The following is a 314-nucleotide window of genomic DNA, read 5'->3' as shown; positions in this document are numbered from 1 at the left end:
CTTCTGCCAGCAAGGATTGACGCAAAGCGCGCGTGCACGCTCGAACATCCACACTCACAAACTACACACTCACAACTACACGCACACACACACACGCGCGCCCCTCCCCCACCGGCCTCCACGCCCATTCTGCGGGGCAGGCAGCAGATTCCCGGCAGGGGTGGGGTCAGTATGGGGGCAGAAGGAAACGCGGGGCCATGTGGCCAGGGGCGCCCATCCCGGAGGCAGGGCGAGCTGGGGGCCCACGGCGCCAGCCCACTGGGCGAGGGAGGAGCAGCGCCCCACCCCGCCGACAGTCCCGCGGAGGGCGCGGC

This window comes from Trichechus manatus, unplaced genomic scaffold, assembly GCF_000243295.1.
Source record: "Trichechus manatus latirostris isolate Lorelei unplaced genomic scaffold, TriManLat1.0 scaffold00208, whole genome shotgun sequence".
Lineage (NCBI taxonomy): Eukaryota > Metazoa > Chordata > Mammalia > Sirenia > Trichechidae > Trichechus > Trichechus manatus.
This window is presented reverse-complemented; position numbering follows the sequence as displayed.